Below are 22,246 nucleotides of genomic sequence, written 5' to 3'. Positions count from 1 at the left end.
AACGCCTTGCGCATATTGTTGTAGGTTGGAGAACACGCTTCGAATTCACAAGGCAAGGAAAGAAAAGCGCGTCAAGCAGCGCAGAGTCAAGGTACTGCTCAGTCCTGCGAGGAGAAAGTCGATTGAAACGCTAAGGAAGCAGAGGATTGTTTCTCGCAAAACGAAGACACGCATCCTTAAGATTAAAAAGACTCTTCTGTCGGAGTTATCATCGTGCCGAGAAAAATTGAGGGAGGTTGACGAAGACGCAATTCTCAAAGCTTGTGAGAAGGCCAACCTGTCCGCAGCGCAGCAAATGCTAGTGCGAGAATGCTTGTCGGCAGCACAACCAAAGTCGAGGAAAGGAAGGAAGTACACTGACAATTGGCTTCTATTGTGTCTCCTTCTCCACATTCGGACACCGTGTGGGTACAGGTTTCTCAGAGAGAGTGACGTGCTTCCGCTCCCATCTGTTAAAACCATTCGAAGGTATATATCTTCGGTTGGCATGAAGTGCGGTTTCGACAAAGAGTTTTTCGCAGCTTTGAAGGAAAAATTAAATGAAAAATCCACTTTTTGTAAGCGCGGAATGCTATTGCTTGATGAAATGCAAGTACGGCAGACCTTAAGCTATGACGGTTTAGTTGACGACGGAACGCACAAGAAACAAAGCACCCCGATTTGGCAGATCGTGCGCTCGTCTTTCCGTTCACCGAGAACTATGCACAGCCTGTCGCCAAGAATGCCACGCGAGGCTCTGTGTTGTGTCCTCTTGCAGGCCATTGTGCTTATTGAAGACGCTGGAGCTATTATTGACGCCGTTGTGTGCGATGGAGCCAGCACGAATCGCACCATGTGGAGGCTTCTCGGTGTTAGCGGTGGTATGAACAACTGCAGGAGCTTCTTCGAGCAACCAGCCGACGAGGAGAGGAAGGTGTACATGCTTTCAGATGTGCCCCACCTTTATAAATGCATTCGAAATAGGCTGCTCAACCAGAAATCCCTTAAAGTGAATGGGAAGGAAGTTAAATGGGCAGACTACGTTTCAGTACTGAAAGAAGATGAATTAAATCCAGGAGAGCTCAGAGCCTGCCCTCGAATAACTCGCCACCATTTACACCCTTCCAACATGGAGAAGATGCGCGTGAAGTATGCAACGCAAGTTTTTAGCGCATCCATGGCAGCTGGGTTGAAGTACTACAAAGAGCGAGGTGTCGCTAGCTTGCACAACTGTGAGGGCACCATTGAGTTCACAATGAGACTTAACGATCTGTTTGACGCTCTAAATCGTCGGCACCCAGCAGAAGGAGTAAAAGATGGCGGCAGGGATATTTCAATTATGAAGGAAAGCCTGAAGTGGCGGAATGAATGGGAGCAGGAGCTTGTGGATGGCCTTATAACTTCCGACATGTTTCTCACACGGCAGACCGCTGAAGGACTCAGAGTCACACTGTCGTCAGCTATTGATCTTTGCTACTTACTGCTGCGTGAATGCAAATTCAAATACGTTCTAACATCCAAGTTTAATCAAGATCCATTGGAAAGGTTTTTCGGCAAAGTCCGGCAGGCGGGGCGAGAGAACGACCATCCTGACATGCCCACGTTCCTACAGCTGTATAGATCGTTAAGCGTATACGCGCATCTTAGACCACCGAAGTATGGGAATTGTGAGGCCAAAGAAGAAGCTCCGATCCTTGATTTTGGCTCTTTCAAGAAAATTTTTAGCAGAGAGGAAGATGTCCCTCAAAAACAACTTGAAACCATTCGTGCAAAACTGGACGGTCTAATCGATACAGATGCATGGGAATGCGAGGATGTGCTACCCGATGAAAGTGCGACACCAGAAGCAGCGGAGTGTGTATTATACTATGTGTCAGGTTTCCTTAGTCGGAGGCTGCAGACAATGTTCTCATGCCTTGTATGCAGAGGCAGCCTAGCGGTATCATCAAGCGAAGAGCCAGAAGCTGCCTTCACGAATACGAAGTCAAGAGGAGGGTTGACCCACCCAAATTACAAATTGTTCTGTCTCCTGAAGGCAGCGGAGGATTACTTCTCGAGGAATGCTGCTGACCCTGACGTCTTCTGGAACACACTTGATCACGTCGTTGACCAGAATATTACATTTCCCTGCGATGAGCATAAACATGACGCTGTAGCCAGAATTCTTCGGTACTACATTCTGTTGAGAATGCGTCAGTACTGCAGACAGAAAGCACGAAATGTTATAAAAGAAAGCAGCACCAAGAAGAAGCAGTCACGACTCTGTAACCGATAGAACGCTTCACAGCCTCGTACCATCATGTCATACGTGTCTTTATTATTTTATGTTCTAGAAGTATGTCATCTTGTAGCTTAACTGTGCATATGAAGGACAGTTGAAAATAAAATTCTTTCACTAAGAACACCGTATTTTTTTTTTTTCATTTCAGTGTTTGGCTGAATTTTGCTGAAACTGCCGCCCACCCAGTAGCAATGAAAAACGTTTCGAAAACTAAACAAGGAACCTCTTCGGATAGCATACATATTCATGCAAAACTTTTCATTGCGATAGAAAAATTTTGATGGTGGGCGTATTCAAGTATGGGAGAGTAAAACGACCTCAACTGTTGTCTTTTTACGTGTAGAAAATATGCTGTAAGAGCAGTGAGGTGAGTTACAGCATGTTTAGGTAAGTCAAGGCTAGCGAAACATGACAACGTAAATGTGACACGCAGAAAAGCGAGGTATAAAAGAACACTACAGCAAAAAGTCGTTCAAAAGTAAGTGTCTTCCTCTCATTTCATTTCACCTCCTCGACTGGTTAAAATTTCAGTTCGCCGATTGCATAAGTGGCGAAGCGATGACCGGAATACTTTGCGTGTTAATAATACTAATGAGAATTTGTTCCTAACAACGTAGAGCCGAAAAGGTTAAAGTTTAACTTTATGTTGCATTACCTTGGCGTGACGAGAACGCCACCCGACCATTGAGACATGGTTATTCAATCTTAGGCGATGGGGAAGAATAATTTTCTTACTCCAGCAGAGTAAGTAAAGGAAGAAAATTGTTCAAAGCACTTTATATTTCAAAATTATGCCGCATTCGATGCGGCGAACGGGAGAAAATATAAAAACCTCGAAAGCATTCTTAACACGTTAACGCAAAAAAAAAAGAAAAAAATCCGACAGCGTCCTTTTTCTCCAAACTTTACCGCTTATATATCAGAAATCACTAACATGCAAACGACAGAGTGAACAATGCGATGAGCGAACAAAAATGCGAACGAGGGATTTGTAAGACAACCAGAACAAATGCTGCAGTGATCTAAGGCAGGGATATTTCAGAATTGTTTGCTTCAAGGAACCCCAACAGCCATTAATGTGTGCCAAAAGAGTTCTCTCCGCCACATCGCACTCCCACATAATCGGACGATGTGTGTGCATGAACCTTTCCTTTTAATTTTTTCGTTTCGCAGTATTCTTTAATGAAATGCCCACCTCCTACGAAAACTCAGACATTTAAACTGAAAAATAATGCGGCAGAAGTTCTCCCCGACGCCGCCATCGAAACGCCTGCAAAAATGTTCGGTGATAGCGCGCGCGCTTTCCTACCTTGACTAACTCGGCTGAGCGGTTGAGACGTTCAGTCGCATATGCACGACAGCACGAACTCCAAAACGCGCAACCTAGTGCGGGCCGTCCTGCCTCCTTTACACATTTCGACAGGGTTGTAGACGTAAAAGTAATGATGAAGCAAATTAGCACGCTGTTGAGTTTGCCTGATGGGCAGCTGGCGCCGGTGCTCCGTCATCATATTAGCATGCAGTCGGCGCACAGCGTCTTGGCCTACGCTGACTGCGCGAAACAGGCGAAATAGTCAGGATAAAAATTTTAACGCTCCAAAATATGTTTAAACGGGCTAGATACTGTGTCTAGTCCATAAGTGTTAGCAAGAATTTGTGCAGTGGACGTGAGAGAGGATGTAGTTCAGTGGAAGTCTGCGGAACCCAATTGAGAACCTCTAAATTAAGGAACAAAGTAACGAGCGAACTAGGGAACAAACGTGAGACCATAGGGAGAGTGAAGGAATGAGCCAGTACACTGACGCACGAGTCAAAGCGGCAACGTCAGATAACAAACAAGACGAGTGATTATTGCTGCTTTGTTTTTAAGGCGCCGCCGGTTATTCGTGCAGCAGGTTCAAATTACGCGCGAAAATTGCATCACCTTCTACGCCTTTATTTAAGCGTGTGCGAAGCCACTGCTTCAGGAAACAGTCTTCAGTGATGAACTTACAAAAAAAAACTATGCGGGAAAATATTTTCGTCCCCTCATCAGCCAAAGTTTCCGAGAAAATGGCCTTCAAAAAGCGCGTATTCCCCATAGAAAAGCATTGCGGCAAACTACGTCACAGGCCGCTGAGCGAACTGCCATCTCGTACGGCTTAGACGAACCAGGGGACTTTATCTGGAACCGGAGCGGCCCGCTGTGTCCCCACCTATATATCTTGCACCGTGATCCCACGTAACCCCGACCCTACCCGGGAGGACTGGGAGACGACACTGCATGCTTGGCGGCTCTGACCTACAGGGCCAGGAGGCTTTGGTGGAGCGCGCCCAGGCAGCGGCCGACGACACTGGGCGACTGGGCTACGGTACTGGAGACCCCACCTATTGCTTGTTCAAGTCGCTGGCACGCTCTTCGTCAGTCCCGTCAGTACGGTGCTTCTTCATGGTTTCGTTCCATCTTCTGTCTCTGGCTGCCATCAGAGTCACCGAATTTGAAGCGTCGTCTTCGACTATCTTCGACCGTCGTCACGGATTCACTGTCTGAGGCTAAACGAGCTCGTCTAGCAGCGTCGTCATTACGACGCTTATCTACCCGTTTGATAGGCTCTTCTTCGCTCTCATCGGCACGCTGTCTCCTTGTTTCGTTCCGAAGCCGAAGTCTAGCTTCTTTCAGTCTAGCCAACACCATGTCTTCCCTACCGCGCATGCGCACAACTGGCGAAGCGAGCGGCAGCGGCTCCGCTAGAGCTCCGAGGCCAGCCCTCCGCTCGGTGCGCCGACAGCTGCAGCGGTTGCTAGAAGGTCAGAGTGCAACCAATGCCGTCGTGCCTTTGAGAGGAGAAGCATCGGCGAACTTCTTGGCAGTGCGCCAAGATGCTGCACAGCCATATCATCACGGTGTGTTTACCTTTTAAGGGGGGGGGGGGGGGGGGGGACTTGGCAGAGTTCCAGCGCTTGTCCGGCACGTGCAAGCAACGTTTTCAGTTGGGTTGTCTTATGCCATGGGCGATTGGGGCGGGCGATGTCTACTACCACTCAATCATTGAAACGCGCGATGATCGTCTCTTGAAGCGAACGATGCTAAAAGCCGGCGTCATGGTCGGAAGGGAGGGGGGGGGGGGGGGAGATTTTTAATAATTTGTAATTAGTCTGTTCAGAGGCATGATTGGATCAACCCTTAGGGGGCTGGTACTCGCAACCACTAGGTGGGGTCTCTAGTACCGGACCCCAGCGGCGTCGACAGCTGCCCGGGCGCGCTCCACCAAGGCCTTCTGGGCCTGTAGTTCAGGCTCAGCCAAACATGCAGGGTCGCCTCCCAGTCCTCCCGGGTAGGGTCGGGTTAGGTGGGATAGCAGGGTAGGATGGGCAGGCCCACGTCATGTGATAGATGTCCGACGACTTCTCCGCACAGTGCAGACAGCTGCCTGAGAAAAAAAGGGTCACAGTGTTTGAGGGCCGCCGGGCACAGCAAAGTATTATAAAGGCGGAGCAGAGAGGCTGACCGCGTGCTTCCGTTGACGACTGATGGGTGGAACTGTTCAGAGGCAATTTAAAACAACTAGCCTCAGAATACATCGAGAGTATACCACGCTGTCAGAGCAGATCGCTTATATTAAGCTCATTTAGCTCTGACAGGCATCTACAGCTGTCTAAAAGAAAGACCTTTAAGGTAGGTGGTAGCCAGCGTCGCCTCAGCGGAGTCCAATTTCAGTGGTCGGCGGAGCCCCTACCTCACTAAATTCGTTTCAGCTTTTTTGCGAAGTTCACTACCCGCGAAGCTTTCAAAGTTTCAGCATGAAACGAAATCCTGAAAAATCAAGCTGGCGAAAATAACCTATATTTATATTAATGACATAGTACACGTATGAGGTAAGGTATCCTTGCGGTTGCTGTGCGTAAGGGGGCACACGCACGGTAGAACTGACACTGCGGGGCATTGGGTCAACATCGGTCCGTTTCCACATTACCTTGTCCCTCCGCATCTCTCCAAAAACGAGCGCAGAGTCGAAAAGGGAAAGGGCGAATTCCTTCAGGGATGACCTACAACGGTAGGAGGTCGGTGGCATGGCGCAACAGATTCCAGACAACTACAACAGGGCGAAAGAGAGAAACATTCAAGAGGGGGTCGAGAAGCGACGAGGTCAACGAATGACATCGCGAATGTCAGAGACAAGTGGCCCCCACCTCCCCTTGTGGGCCTCAGATTAGCGCTCCGCCTCTTGCGTCAGCGGCTGGGCTTCTCGCCTGCGTGGCGCCGTGGTGGCGCCGCAGCTCTCGGTAGCGGACAAATGTCATCCATCAGTGACCATCACACTCTCATGCGTGTTCTTAAAATTGTATTTTCCGCCGCTCGCGCCAATTCAGATTTTACTGCGAATTTTTGTCCACTATCCTTCAGCGGCACAGCAAAGCGTGTTGGGAAAGTAACAATGTATGATTCTGAAGGTTGGTAACTCCACAACAGTTGTGAGCAGTCTCATTTGTTGTCTTTAGGGAAACTACACTGGTCTCAGAATTGAATGAGCTTAGGTAGAAGGCTTAAAGCTTGTAGCTTAAGCGTGTGAGATTTTTTGGCGCTTGAATTTGAAACAGCGGAATAATCAGTGATTAAGTCATCGACGGCTTTCAGGCTCCTCCGCAGCGCAACACCGGGCTGGGACGCATGATGACGTCATGGACGGTACCAGCTCGTTTCTCGCATAGAAACGTTTGCTTTGATGGAGTAAAAACGACGTTAAACGCAAAGCCTTCGAAGCGTTTTTCGGCGGCATCTGATCACGCACTGCAGCGTATGGCGACAGGCCGTGGATATTAGAAAATACCACTGTCCATGACGTCATCAACTAGTTTCTCCTCACTTCTTAGATATTGGGAGTAGAAAGCCTAAGATTTGAATCTTTAAACATTTATTCATTTGTTTATTTCGTATACCTCAAATGCCCTTGGGTGAGGGCTTATGAGGGTGGGCTAACAACCTGCTGTTCATAAACCATTGACTCGATCGCTTTCTTGAAAAAGTCCTCGTTTGTATGACTTCCAGTTACTGTCCGTTTGCGTTAAAAGAGGTAACGATGCAAGCAAGAGACGGGTAAACGGCCTAATGGTGGCTTGTGCGGCCAGAAGAACGGCTGAATTGGACAGTTATAAAAAACGTTGATACATTTTCGGACACAAACATAGACTTGCACCTATGCAGCGTTTCTGAAGGTTCTGGCGGCATGCATTATTTATGAGGGAGCAAAACTGGTGGAAGACAAGGAATTTGAGTAGATGAATCGAATTGCATGGTTTTGAGCAAGTTCGATGGAATTGGTTAGGTTAAGTTTAACGAGGTCCCAGACGGCGGATGCATGCTCTAACTTCGGTCAAATTAATGTTTTATAAGCTATAAGGTAGCCGAGAGTTTCCTTAGCGTCGTTAATTATCCGTGTTATGTGGGTAGACTAGTTAAGGGTACTCGAGATGTAACACAGAGATACTTATGCAACTGAGGGATGAGATTAAAAAGGTAATTTGGGGTATGGTAATTTTTTTCATCTGTGAAATGAAACAAGCGCAGTTTTGCTAGTGTTTAATACCATCAGCCATCTACGACACTTACTCCAGCAATTTTTGCAGATCAGGGCCCGCATTCCGAGTTTGCGTCGTTATCGAAAGTGTCGCTATCTCCATGGCCTCGATTAATCTGATTGGTGGAAACGCCGGAACCAGATGCCATGCACTGCCATTTCTGGTTCCGGCGTTTACGACCGCCGTCGGCGGCATTTCGATGGAGGCGAAACGGAGAGGTGTCTGCGAACTGTGCGATGTCAGTGCACGTTAAAGATCCCCAGGTGGTCGAAATTTGTTCGTAGCCTTCCACTTTGGCTCCTATTTCTCTCTTTACACTTTCCCTCCCATTTTTCTACCATCCCTTACGACGCGGTTAAGGTGTCCAAAGAACAAGTGTGGCAGATACTGCGCATTTCCTTTTCCCTGAGGAGCAGTTATTATTATTTCGGCAGTCGGTGGTGATTCGAACGCCCAACTCTGATACTGTGTATTTCATCAGGTACTGCCTACTTATTTCCATTGTTAATTATGCGTTGTGGGACTGCACTGTCTCTCACTATGTTAGATGAAAAAGATTGTGTCGATTGCATTGCGTGCCATAAGACTTTACCTGATGACGGACGGTTGAGGATGCGTTCAGAGTGCAACCTCGGCTACCACCTATGTCAGACATGTTCCGGTATCAGTTTGAGTGCCTCTACGGCGATGGGCCAGCAAAAAAAAAAAAAAAAAAAAAGAAAGAGTCGTGGACTTGCAAAACGTGCCGGGCTGAAAAAGAAAAAAAAAAAAAAACGCGGTCCTCAGTTTTAGTCAGAGGCTGCTCCCGGTAGTGAAAACGATGACTCGGTGCAGTTGCTACTGAGTGAAATAAAAGAAATCAAAGTCAGTCTCGAGGCTCTACCTGCTCTGAATCAGAAAGTTGACTCTCTGTTGCTTCTGAAGGCAGAATTTAAGCAGCTGTCCTAAGAATGACGAAGAACTAGAGCAGTCGGTTACGTTTCTATCAAGTAAGTATGACTCAACGCTTTAGCAGGTAAAAGCGTAAAAGTAGCGCCAACATGTGAAGTTTGCCGCCCGCCTCCTCTCCTGCGCTCTCCTTCGTCGTTCGACCCTTTCATTGGCCGAGCGCCGTCACGTGCGCGCGCGCGCTTTTTTTTTCGCTGCGCGTGCAGCTTCCTCCTTTCCAGCGGGGCGGGCGGCGCGCGCGCGGCACATATCGCCGTGTGTTTTGCTGCCACGCGGACTGCTACTAAATCGTTCCCGCTGGCTATTTAATTTTTTTTTTCAAGCATGTTGAGCTCTTTGGCCGGCGGCTGATAGAAGCACGGTGGTGAAGGCGAGTTCAACCAACGCAGACATCGCGTACAAATGGTGTCACGCACTGACAGTTGAAAACGGAACCGTTTCAGCGCAAAATATAAAAAAAAAACTCCTACCACGCTTCTCAAGTTTCACGGTAGCTTACAATTCAGTCCAACCTGCAAAGAAACCACAGACTGCAGCTTCCGCAGCCTAGTTAATTGTTTTTCAAGCATGTTGCGCACTTTTGTCAACGGCTGACGGACTCAAGGAGGTGAAGGCGAGTTAAATCGATGCCAAAATCGTGTACGTATGGTGACACACCATGGCAGCTGAACACGGCACCGTCTCAACGCCAAATATAAAAAAAAATAACTGCTACCTCCCTCCCCAAGTTTACCGGTAGCTCACAAGTCAATCAAAGCTGCAAAGACTCCACACAGACTGCAGCTTCCGCCGCCTATAATTAATTTGATCTGCAGCTGAAGTTGAAAATACATGGAAGACAGCTGCTGCCACACTTCTCAAGTTTACCGGCAGCTCGCAATGCAGTCAACGCTGCAAAGAAACCATACACAGACTGTTCCAAAATTGTTCCTGTCCGCCGCCTAGTTACAAATTTTATAAAGCATGCCGCTGAGTGGCCAAATGTGACGAACTACGGACACACGGAGATGACGGCGAGTTGAACCAACGCCGAAATCGCGTATATGTGGTGTATGACACTCACAGCTGAAACTATTCTGGCGGGAAATCCCTGTCAACATTCGGTAATTATGTTTCAGCAGTGAGTAATATTTTAACCTGAACACATTGCGACAAAATGCAAGGCTCTGGTGAGACCCGGCGCACGGCCGCCTCGATCGGGGCGCGCGCGGCGCTGATCGAGACGGCTGTGAAGGGCGCCTGCTCCGGAGAGCGCGTGCTAGTCGCGCACCCCGTAGGTGGAGCCACGGTCGAAATGCGAGAGGAGGAGCGGCGCCGCCGGAGGAGGAGAGAGGAGATGGCGCTACTTTTAGTTTATTGAGGGGCTTTAGTAAAAGCGAGCTCCGAGGCGACATCTTCTCACGAGGCAGAAATACTAATCCCTTTGAAAGCGACGATGCAGGCACAATCAGAGCAACTAGAATTTCTACGTGAAGCTCAGAGCGAAAATGAGCAATATAGCAGAAAATGCAGCCTTGAGGTGGAAGGACTGCCACAAGAAGAAAACGAGAATCTAAAGGAAAAACTGTGCGAGCTTGCTAACAAGCTAGAATTGCTGTTTTCATCTTCTGATGTAGAAGCAACCCGATGGTTGCTCAGTAAGAAGAAAATTCAAACTTCTTATCCGTTTCTCGACTATGGCTGCAGATGAGGCGTAGTTTGAAGCGTGTAAAAAAAGTTCGGCGCTTGCACCAGACTTCATCAGATCCGAACATTTTCTTCAATGATAATCTTACAAAGGCAAACCAATATTTTTTCTGACACACGCGCACCGCCGCAAAAAAAAAAAAAAAAAAAAAAAAAAAAAAAAAGAAAAAAAGGGGAGGGGGGGGGGGTCTTCAAATTTTACTGGGTAAAAGGCGGAAAGATCTTCGCAAATAAAAATGAAAATGCCCCCCCCCCCCCTTCCCTCTCATTCGCGGAAACCGTGAATCTGATTTCAAAAGAATTGCATAAACCACATGTCAGCTGCCTTAAGTGAATTAGCTGATTTCTCTGTATTAGCTGACTTATCTGGTACAATCGTGCTCCTGGAAGAACTTGCAGAGGCTTTATATTTACCTTTTGAACACAATCTCTTTAGTTGCGCTTTGTTTCTTTACGTATCCGAAGCTTTTGATACAGTTTTCCCATAAGATACTGCTTCGCAAGTTATACGATCTCGTCAGTTTCTGGGGCCCTTTTCCTGCTTTACTTCTGCATTATCTTTCCGATAGCTAGGTCGCAACTGGTTGTGTTTAACACCGAACATACAAGCAGCAAATTACCTTTGGGTGCCGGCGTCCCTCAGAGATCTATTTTACCTCTGTCTTAAAATTTTGGACCTACTAAAAAACTGGAATAAGCATAAGCTCGCGGGGCTAATGAAATCAGGTGAGCGTTAGATTGTGACAAGGCTGCTATTGTCGCTGGTAGCCTTCTTCACGCGGAGTTGTTTGAAGCTGCTATTTTGCATGCACGCAGTATATTACAAATGCTGGTACTAGTCCCCCAACGTTGTTATTTTAACATTATTTTAAGGCTGTTGGATTTTAAAAAAATAAGGCTATTAATATGGTGATATATTATAATTACGCTTGTGTGTAATGCTTCAATAACATGAGAAAAATGGCGTTAAGCACTTTCTATTAACATCTGACTCAAACAAGGGAATAACGTTATTATGATGTTTCGGTTCTACTTGGTGTCCGTCTTCACTCTAACCATGATATTCTGATGCACATAAATGTTGCCATCTTCCACCGTCAGTCCTCGTCGTCATCCTTCGTGCCCAACGCCAATCAGAAGACCAGGACGTCACGACAACGAGACGGCCTGACCGTACTACGAAAGCAAGACGTAGCGAGGAGGAGAAGAAAAAATAATCTCTACTGCAGGAGTGTAAACGAATGCAGGCATTGCAGAAGCACGCGTAATAAAGCAGCAAACGCTATGAGGCACTTCACACGCGGTTCAGGGGCGAACAGGATACCGCTATCACCTGATGCCTTCCTTCCTGACGCGCGTCCAGATTCTTTCCTTTCATTGCGATCGCGTACTGAAATCAGTGCTCACTTCATCCATCACGAAACAAAGGATTCATTTCGCAGTTATCGGCATGAATCACGTGTAGGCGGATGAAGCCAGCGGAAAGTGGAGACACGGGGGAAGACAAGGCAGGTGCTACCCAAACAAAACCTTGATGTTCAGTTAGAAGAACTCGTTGCAGCATAGAAGAGCGCGACTGTGTAACATACCTCCCTAGAGTAAATTAATTTAATATTTAAATAAAGCACGGTTACCTAAACTGAAATTTTTACTACAAGGAAAGGGAAAACAGGCCTGAGATGAAAGGTTAAGATGTTGCTTAAAACTCGCTAATGGCCATATAAAAAATAATCTGAAAAATAAAGGCAAAATTAAGGGGCGCCAACTCTAGGACGAGCACCGCTGCACCTACCGGCACCACGGCAGGTTTTGAGCCTCTCCCTTTCCCCATTCCCCACCCCCGTTCTCACCCTTATCAAAACCCATCCCTTCTTCTGTATTTGCCCCCTCCGCGCCTTTCTTTTCCTCCGCGTCACTTTTGAAGAAGGAGCCGAGCCGGCTCCGAAAAAGGATGGTTGGAGAATTTTTGAGTCTCTCTGATTCCTAGAGATTCTTCCCGTTCTTCCTACCCGACCCATGTCGCGCAACATTCGGCCACTCTATCTCCTGAACATTTACAGCAAACCAAAAAACATCCATGACTACTCATAGACTCTCACTTAGCATGGAAATCGCCCTACCCCCTTCTAATTGGAGGTGGCTTTAGCGCGGCTCATGCCGCGTGGGGCTACATTCGCATATCCGCCAAGAGAGAGAGAGAGAGAGAGAGAGAGATGAAGCAAGGAACAACTACATTTGCCACAGGTGTCGGGATTTAGGGCAGGTAGGTGTTGTGTGGCCCCAAGGTGGAGGCGACGTTCTGGCCCCGCGGCCTGTATACAACCTTCAATCTCACTCCATTGCCCTGCTTAGCGAACCATTCACTCCAATCAGAATAGGCTTTCACGACTGAAACCACCCTAGACATAACCCTTCTCAAAGGAAAACTGCACGCCGGGTGGTTCAGCCGAAACGAAGCTGTAAGCAGCGGCTATTTCGTTCAAACCATTGCTATTTCCACAGCAGCATTCATCCTCCCCATAGGTCCCACCCGAGTTAGTGACTGGCAGGCCTTGCGAGCACACCCTCAAAACACAGATACCTCAACCTTTTCCTCGTGGCAGGAAGACTTGCGCACATGCCTTGAACCCACTCTACTGCGCTCAATACTGCTCCCACAGCCGCATTAATGCATACCTCCGCCTCCTTCATCTTTGACACGCTCGACGAGGTCCCTTGCGTAGATTACGTCAACAGCGCCGAAATCAGATATTGCGCGAACACGTCAAGCTCCTCAGCACCCAAATAGAAGAACATGCCAATGGCTTCATCCTCAGTAATGGGAAGAGAATCTGCGATGCATTAAATGGTAGACTCAGCACGGCAGGATCCTGGCACCTTCTGCTGCATCTAATCACTCTTTCCACAAGCAAAGAAGTCACAGCCCACACCTGCCGTCGCCTCGATCCTTTACATCTCTCACCTCCGCACAAATAATCCAAACCCACTACTCCCCCCCCCCCTTTTCCTCCCCTTCTGACTGTTCTAATGACACAGGCTACGATCAGTATCCAGATTACATAAAACTCCTGGTGCCCAAAGCAGAAGTATCGGCACTGCTTTCTTCTATCTCGCGTAAAACCCGCACCAGGTCCCAAAGGGGCCCCACGGGACAATGATTAGTGATTATCTTTCCATCTAAGATCTTCGTTCGACGCCGAGCAAATCGGCAATCTTCCCTTTCTATCACGTCCCCCCCCCCCCCCCCAGCACCCAACGCGTCTTCTTGTCACAATCGCACTCTACAACACGTACGGAACTACACGTAGTGACCAAAAACAAGATTCTCAGTATCACGTTAAAGTCTAGCGTCAAAGACACAAACACTCTCGCCGCTTTACGCATTCAGTGTACACAGCTCCTTCAAATGTTTACCAGGGTCACTAACGGGCACCATGGCCTGAAAGAAAACAGGCTATTCGCTTTTTCACCGCCATTTTCCTGTCCAGACTTCTATATCATCTCCCCTATCTCAATCTCATTCACACTGCCCTCACTCGCATACAGCCACTCTGTGGTTTCTATGTGGGCATAGGCCACCAACCACCGCGGGTTTGAGCGTCGCGCGAGCCGATGCCCCAATCAGCTTTCACCACGCGCACACTGAAACACCTCAGCGTGCACTCAACCTCCGCAGAGGAGAGCGCTTCGCTGCAATGACACAAGCCTCCAAGTTAACAAAGGAGGCGTTTATTCAACGCCGTCCTCCAGCGGTACAGAAACACTCAGTCGTCCCGGGAGCGCGCGAGGAGCAAGGCTTCGCTGCGCGCTCAAAGTGACAAGGAATGCGCGCCACAAGCACGCAAGGGCGTGCTGTGGTCTCTCTCTCGCGGTGACCAAAGGATTTATTTGAGAGAGTGTGGGCAACCACCGCAAGGCACGCCTGTCGCGGATCGTTGGATCCCGATCGACAGGCTCGAGCTGTGCTCTCAGGTACGACCCGGAGCGGGCGAACTAAGTACACACTGGTCTGCGCGGACGAAGGCCTGCAGACAAGAACAGTAGCTTACGCATCTTGCGATGTCTCGGAGGGGTCTCTCTCTGGGCCTCACTCGGACGGTCGCGCGAGCGCGGCCGTCGAAGCGGTGCCGTGTTCCCGCCAAAAGGCGTCAATGAGAAAAGCCATCGGGACGCAGTGGTGGAGCTGTGGCCAAGCGACAGAGACAAGTCGTCCGGACACCCCTCCACCACTTGATACGGGAGAAAGGGAAAGAGGAAAACAACAGAGGAACGGGCGGCTGCTGCGTAAAACCCGAATCCCACAACTCTTACACAAAAAGTAGCACTTGGTCTTCTTCATCACGCCTTCCGTTCTCGCATCCTCCGCCTAGGAGTGACCAACACGCTCTCCGAGCTCATTGAAGCTCACCTAACCTCTCAATTCGGACGTCTTTACCGCACCCCCAAAGGCCTACAGTTCTCGAATCCCTCGGACTCCCAGTCCAGTACCTCCTAAACACACACACACACACACACACCCCCACACACACACACACACACACACACACACACACACACACACACACACACACACACACACACACACACACACACACACACACACACACACACACACACACACACACACACACACACACACACACACACACACACACACACACACACACACACACACACACACACACACACACACACACACACACACACACACACACACACACACACACACACACACACACACACCTCCCAAGGGGCTCGCTCCCAACTCCACGTCTTTCCCATTCCCCACATGCATAGACCCCATACTTCATGCCGCTGGCCGCCGGGCCCATCTAGCGAAGTAGATCAATTGCATATTCTCCCCTTCTTCCTCAGAACATATGCCACCCAACTGCACAAGGAGGAGTCTGAATCGTTTTAGGTCCCTCCTCCACGCGGTTACAAGCTGGGCTCCTCGGATCCATGCTTACTCAAATTCCTCTCATTCCTTCCCTGCCCCCATTCGACAGCGAAGTGTATGTCCTCACAGACTCTGGGAAGCCTGTCGCCGCTTCCTGACCAGCTCTCCCAAACCACGTACCACTGGACTGCTCTCACCACTCCTCCCTAGCTTCACGTGTGAAGTGGCCCTAGTTTGGGTCCCCGGTCATACGGACGTACCCGGCAATGAGCGCGTTGATGCGTTGGCTCGAGAATTATCCGATCGAATTCCGGGCGATAGCTATCCTACTTGCACCCAGTCCTACATTTTTCCGACACTCTCGCGTACTACAGCTCTACACGTTACGCTGTCTTCCCACCCCATACCTCTCGCACCAGACATGAGGCAGGTATCTGGAGGCAGCTCCGGACCGACTCCATCTCCACCTCCCTCACCGCAGGCACATCCTCAACCACAACCCCTGGGTCCGTATTCCGAGTTTACGTCGTTATAACGAAAGTGTCGCTATCTCCCCGACATCGAGTGATTTGATTGGTGGAAACGCCGGAACATGATGTTGTCACCTCTTCCGGTTCCGGCGTTTCGACTAATCAAATGATTCGAGATCACGTGAGATTGCGACACTTCGATAACGACGCAAACTCGGAATACGGGCCCTGATCTCCCCAGTGTCCCTTCTGCAGGGCCACTGCCATAACCGGCGTACATAGTTTGGAAATGTCCAGAGGACGAAACTTGGACGGACCAGCTCACCCAAACATCAGCCCTTATCCGATCTGACTGGTAAACCGGGCTGAGGCGGCGGCTCTTGCCTTCGGGGCCTAACTGAGGGCTCCATCTTTGGTTTGGCGCTTGTTTTCTTTTTTAACTCTTTTCACAACAAAATGTCTTGCAACTACTACTATGGAAGCTGGACGCGGGTCGCCAATCTTACTAGAGCCGGTTTCGTGGTGCCAAACCCTTAAGGTCGAAGACATAGCGCAGGCCTAGGGACGCCTTCGCGGAGCCGTTCTTTGATTGCTTTTCCGCAATTTTTGTAAGGTAATGAATTACTTTTCGGACTGATAATTTAGTAATGTAATGAATTACTTTAGGGCAGTAATTTCCCAACAAAAGTAGTTAGATGTTCATTGGGTTTATCATCCTAAAGGGACTAAGGCTATGAGACGCCGTAGTGGAGGGCTCCAGAAATTTCGACCACTGTTGTTCTTTAACGTACACTGACATTGCACAGCGCACGCGGCCGCGTTGCTTTTCGCCCCCATCGAAGAGTGGCCGCCGTGGCTCAGTAAAAGTAAATAATTGCTTTCGAAATTACTTTGAGTAAAGTTCACCATTGCACCGTTACCGTATTCGATGCCATACCATGCCATGCCGACCCTGCCATCTTCCTTCCGAAGTTGAAACCCTAGGAAATTAGCAAAATGGCAGAATTTGACTTCACAGCCTTGTGTACATGAGCCCGACACAAGCGGGTCGGGTAGTGGGGAGCCGGTTGTCGAGCTGAGCCAGCCCGACCCGTCCGGGTTTACATGAGCTCGTTTCTGTCGTGCAAGGATCGCTGCTACACCGTGCGTCGAGCAAGACAACCAGGCAGGTGGTTCTGACCAGGCGCAGGCAGGAGAGGAGGAAAAGGAGGAATGCTCAGACGAACAGCTCACGATCCCGTCCCCGACCAGCACGGAGGCAAGAATCGGGTAGGGTCGAGCCAACCCACCCCCTGCAGTCGGGCTGGCGGGACCCGACCCGACGGTCCTTTAGCTCGATCCTCTAGCGTATACATGAGCCCGATAGCCGGTTTTTAGCCCGACAGGCCTCCCCGACCCGACTTTGTCGGTCTCATGTAAACCCCCAGAATGTGTCTTGGCCTCTTTTCTTCTCGCCTGACTGCTCGTGGCAAAGCTACGATGACTGCCCCCATGCATGAACTAAGAGCTCCGTCCACGAACACATTCTTTAAAATAAACTTCTCAGGTGGTCGAAATTTCCGCAGTCCTATATGGCGTCTCTCATACATGAGCCCGACGTAAGTGGGTCGGGCAGGGGGGAGCCGATTGTCGAGCTGAACCAGCCCGACCCGTCCGGGTTTACATGAGCTCGTTTCTGTCGGGCAAAGATCGCTGCTACACTGTGCGTCGAGCAAGAGAACCAGGAGCAGGCAGGAGAGGAGGAAAAGGAGGAATGTTCAGACGAACAGCTCACGGTACCGTCCCCAACCAGCAAGGAGGCGAGAGAGGAGGCGCCTGCCCGACGCGTCAGACAGGGGGTTTACATGAGACCGACAAAGTCGGGTCGGGGAGGCCTGTCGGGCTAAAAACCGGCTATCGGGCTCATGTATACGCTAGAGGGTCGAGCTAAAGGACCGTCGGGTCGGGTCCCGCCAGCACGACTGCAGGGGGTGGGTTGGCTAGACCCTACCCGATGGGCGAGGGGCATGTATACTCTGAAGCGTCAGGCAGGCACCTCCTCTCTTGCCTCCTTGCTGGTCGGGGACGGGATCGCGAGCTGTTCGTCTGAGCATTCCTCCTTTTCCTCCTCTCCTGCCTGTCCTTGTCACACGGGCATGCTTAACCGCGGTTACGATAACCGTAGTTATCGGTAACCGCGGTTACGGTTGTTCACACGGCGGAACCGAACGCGGTTAGCCCGCTAACTACGGTTGGCGCGAACCGAGCTTGGAAACCTCGGTTTCATCGCTCAAACCGTGAACCAGAGTAAAGATGGCGGCGTCTCTGAGTGGTACGTGCGTTGTGCCTCCTGCACCTCTGGCATCTCCGGCTGCAGCTACGAGACTTCTGTGGTCGCATGAAGCAACGATGATTTTAATACGGCTGTGGGAGGAGAGGCTCCACGCTTTGCGGGCCTGTACGAGAAACGCACGCATTTATGCGGCGATTGCTGCCGACCTCAACGCTGGCCTGCAAGCCATGGACGAAGGGCCCTATAGCGCATTCACGTGTAGCTGCACAACGTGCATATACCTTGTGGATAAAAACATTACCGTGTAGTGTTATTAAGTCGTTTATTGTAAGAAATTAATGGCAATTTGGTTGTCTATTTGGAAACCACGTGATCGCTGTCAAACCACCGAACGGTGGGCCTAATCCCCGTGTGGCAGCGGCGAGATGACGGTTTCCTGTAACCACGGTTCTTCCGGCTAACCGTAGTTAAGCATAACCGCAGTTAGCGTGTCCGTCTGACTAGTCGACGCACGGTATAGCAGCGATCTTTGCCCGACAGAAACGAGCTCATGTAAACCCGGACGGGTCGGGCTGGCTCAGCTCGACCACCGGCTCCCCCCTACCCGACCCGCTTGCGTCGGGCTCATGTATACAAGGCTAGAGTATTATGGTATCGCAGCGCTTTCAGACAAGGACAAAGGACTAGGGACACACACAACTGCGCTGATGTGTGTGTCCCTAGTCCTTTGTCCTTGTCTGAAAGCGCTGCGATACCATAATGTTTGATAACCACCACCAACTAGCCCAGCAGTATACCCTACATAAGTGCAGAGTATACATGCCCATCGGGTAGGGTCGAGCCATTAACTCTATGGGTCGAGCCAACCCACCCCCTGCAGTCGGGCTGGCTGATGTGTGTGTCCCTAGTCCTTTGTCCTTGTCTGAAAGCGCTGCGATACCATAATGTTTGATAACCACCACCAACTAGCCCAGCAGTATACCCTACATAAGTTCAGAGTATACATGCCCCTCGCCCATCGGGTAGGGTCGAGCCAACCCACCCCCTGCAGTCGGGCTGGCGGGACCCGACCCGACGGTCCTTTATAGCCGGTTTTTAGCCCGACAGGCCTCCCCGACCCGACTTTGTCGGTCTCATGTAAACCCCCTGATAGCCTGAGTTGCTTTGGGACGTTAAACCCGACAAACCAAACCAAACCAAATCATCGTTCTATTTTACGTACTACATACAGCGTCCAGCGCGTCGCCTGCGATATATGCATGTTTTGAAACTTTGCGCTTTGCCCCAAAGCGCGCAGTCAGGGTGTTAAGGGCCGGGGCGCGTATATCCGATCCCAACAAACGGATGCGGCGCGAGGGGGAAAACGAAGATGGAGAGGGAGAAGAGGCCTTCGGCTGGCTGTTACGAACTGCGGCCGGCACCCCCATTCCACGCTAGCGACTCAAGGCATGGGCCTCGGCGCTCGTGTTGTTGTGGCAGCGTGCGATGCGCGTTGTCGCGTGCATGTGTGTGCGCGCTCTTGTGCTATACTTGTGCCGCGAGTCTTCTCCAAAGACCGCATGAGGCTAGTCGTCTTGTCTTGCCCGGATAAACTAAATGCGATTTGTGCATTGATTCAATCGCTGGCGCTCGGCCGCTCCACGAAGCCCGATCGTGGCTCAGACGCAGGTTTGTTACATACCGCTTACATGCAAATCGGCCCCGAAATGCGATCTATTTTATGAGGGAACGCAAGCCTTGTATTTCCGCAAGATCCCTTGTGCTGACTGCTAGAGTTTGTTCTAGTAACGTTGCTGCTAGCCGTTGGATGTGCGTGCGTGATGTGCCGCGAGACTACCCCAAAGACTGCATGAGGCTAGTGCTCTAGTGGCTAGTCTTGCCACGAATCAATTAAATGCGGTTTATTTGTGCACGTTTTCGATCACTGGTGCACGGCCGCGTCATGAAACCCGTCGTGGCTCTCAGTGCAGGTTTGTGTTACATATCGTTAACATGCAAATCGGCTCCGAAATGCTATCGCACGCTTTGTATTTCGGTGAGAACCCCACCTAAACCGTCCGGTGAAGCAAAGGCCTGCTTTAAAAAAAATAAAATAAAATAAAAAAAAGCGACCGTCCGTAGCCGTGCTTCAACCCCAAAAGCTGATACATTACTTTTCTGAGTGCCTCTACTGCGTGCAAACACCTTCCGCCGTGCATGTAGTGAAAATTATTTGTGTATTTTGCAAGTGGCTTTAAACAGCTCGTGCAGCTGTTGCTTAGGTATTGCAGCAATGTGGCACTGTTCAAAGCTATCTTGTTTGCTTCTTAGTTTCGGAGGGTAGTAGATAAGAGTGAAAGGGTGCTCACAGTGTCATAAATGGCAATATAGCATCAACAAAACCTGCAGATGTTGCCCTTCAACAATTTTCCTTCTAGAGATTTACTTTCAGATTAAAACAAGCATTCATTGAATATCCATGCACAGGTGGAAATTGCCACCACCAGCTGCTGCCTCTGAATACACTTTCTTTCCTTCAACATCAGGGTTAAAGGCCAGGGCAATCGCAAGTTTCGTTTCTTTTTCACTTATTTGGTCAGTAAAGAAAGTGTTGTTCCTCCTTCGGTGTGGGATATGGTGTTTAACTTCCATAAGTGATATAGAAAAACTGCCTATAAGAGATGTCATAGTGGACAGCTCTGCATTAATGCCATTGATTTGAGGTTCTTCGTGTGCACTGACATTGCAAGTGTGTCTTGCATTTCACCATTATTGATATGTAACGACCACTATGGCTGGAACTAAACCCAGGTCATCGGCCTAGCATGTCTTAATATGAGTACTATTTTCTTTTGCAAATGCAATCCTTAGAAATGTAGTTTGTTGATTTCAGACAGCAACAGAAACAAAGCCTAGCACAAACACAGACTAGAAATCACTTTTTTCACTGGTACACACTATGTTACTTTATCTGTGTCAATGTGATGTGGGCATTAACAAAATCAGCCTTGCATGTTACACACATTTGCAAAAATGTTTTTTTTTTTCTTGCGAACAAAGTGGTAAATGTTTAATAATAATTTATTGGTACAATATATTAATCCATTTATTTCTGCTACCAGCCCGAAGTGCAATGTCTGGTGAAGGTATGTGTCTAATACTGATCAGTTAAGCGAGGCAAAATGCATGAAACAAAGTCTATTACTGTTTTCACATAGAGGAGAAGTAATTCATTTGTAGTCAGTGTGCACGAAGCAAGAAAAGTATTAACTTTAGCATGTTTTAACCTTGACAGTGTATTCCCTTGCAGCATACTTGCGCTCTTGCTGCCCATGCAGTCATGAGGGAGCTGCACTAGTTGCTACTGTTATCATATGGGCAAACTGTCCCGATGAACTAAAATGCTGGCAGGGGTATGTCGCTGTAGGTCGCTGTATGTGAGCAATCCTTCCATTTCAAGTTCCTCGGCATTAGGTCTCACCGCTCGGCCAACAAAACCTCGAGCGTGTTGATGAGCAGCCTCATTGCCTCGGTACCCTGAGTGGGCAGGTGTCCATACGAGTTCTATCTCTCTGTCAAGTCTGATATCCGCGAGGTTGTTTCTGGCAGTATTTGATATTCTGCTACGCGAGAAGTTACGTATGGCAGTTTTTGAATCAGTGACAATTATGTCCGCATCTGCTGTAGCGATGGCTAAAGCGATTGCGGCTTCTTCCTCCTGGTCCGAGTAGCGGACTTTGACCGAAGCAGCTGATACGCATTTACTTACTGTACTGCTTAATTACAAAGATAGCAACGGCACCGTCAGCCATATAGTAATCCAAGGCGTCGGTATACACCACCCCATCGTGATTTCGGTATTTTCTGTTTAGGGCCCTAGCTCTAGCTTTCCTCCTGCCTTCATGGAAGGAGGGATGCATGTTTTTGGGCACAGGTTTGGAGATAATTTTGTCGCCAGCTCCTCTTGGTAGTGGTCCTAGTGGTTGGCTAGTGGTTCGGCATTAATTCTCATGCGGTTGAGAATTTGTCTGCCTGCTTTAGAGTTTGTTAGTCTTTGTAGCTGCAATCAGCTCCTCTACATTGTTGTGTATCCCAAGTGAGAGAAGGTTTTCGGTTGCAGTGTTTCTGGGTAGACCTAGCCCAGCCTTGTAGGTGCTTCTAATGAGTGTCTAATT

The sequence above is a fragment of the Amblyomma maculatum genome, chromosome 1, assembly GCF_055883805.1.
Source record: "Amblyomma maculatum isolate TAMU_Amacu chromosome 1, ASM5588380v1, whole genome shotgun sequence".
Lineage (NCBI taxonomy): Eukaryota > Metazoa > Arthropoda > Arachnida > Ixodida > Ixodidae > Amblyomma > Amblyomma maculatum.
This window is presented reverse-complemented; position numbering follows the sequence as displayed.